The sequence below is a fragment of the Astatotilapia calliptera genome, chromosome 5 (genome assembly GCF_964374335.1).
Source record: "Astatotilapia calliptera chromosome 5, fAstCal68.1, whole genome shotgun sequence".
Classification (NCBI taxonomy): domain Eukaryota; kingdom Metazoa; phylum Chordata; class Actinopteri; order Cichliformes; family Cichlidae; genus Astatotilapia; species Astatotilapia calliptera.
In genome coordinates this window covers 13,908,396-13,909,083 of record NC_137426.1, presented here as the reverse complement: position 1 = coordinate 13,909,083, position 688 = coordinate 13,908,396, and the positions used below count along the sequence as shown (strand labels likewise).

The 688-nt window shown below is 45.1% G+C and overlaps 1 non-coding gene across 1 annotated transcript; it reads right to left on the bottom strand.

Annotated features, from left to right (window-relative positions):
• Positions 1-384: 384 nt before the first annotated feature.
• On the bottom strand, positions 385-486 carry LOC145428996 (U6 spliceosomal RNA). Its single transcript, XR_013909364.1, has one exon. It is a non-coding gene; the product is annotated as a U6 spliceosomal RNA (small nuclear RNA).
• Positions 487-688: the final 202 nt, after the last annotated feature.

Here is a 688-nt window from a genome sequence, read left to right as displayed (position 1 = left end):
AGAAATCAGTGTGATTGGTCTGCTATTGCCAACCTCAACCCTTTTCTTTGAATGTGCTCGTATCTAGATCAGGAAACCATGGGTTACCTTAGAGGGTTACCACTTGTTCCGGTCGCCTGTGTTAGGGTAAGTGAATCCAGATAACAGAAAGACACTCTGGTGATGTTGAACTGACGTCATAGTACGGCGCCCAGATTGCATTCCCAGGTGTGTGGCTGCACTGAGCAGGGGTTTTCATCTCATAGCTGAGAGGTTTGCTAGGATGAAAACTGGAAAGTCTGGTTGCTCTTAACTGCATCCTTATTTGGCTGTTTCGGGGACTGACTTCTTCCCAGACAAGTGGGAAGAAGTCAGTCAGATGAGGTCCAGCATTTGTTGCTGACCAAAATACCTTAACGAATTTGCGTGTCATCCTTGCGCAGGGGCCATGCTAATCTTCTCTGTATCGTATCCAATTTAGCGTACGCGCTTGCCGAAGCAAAATACCTTAACCAAAGCCACTCATTGTCTGAAGACATGGTGAGGGCCTCTTCACCTTTTTAATGCAGCTGCTTATGCTCTTCCAACACATTTCAATAGAAAATGTAATGACAGTATGATACAGAACTCATTTCTGCTGATAGAAAAGCTCCCCAGAGTCATATTAACTGCATGAGAAATAATCTGTGATCCTCTCAAACCACTGGGG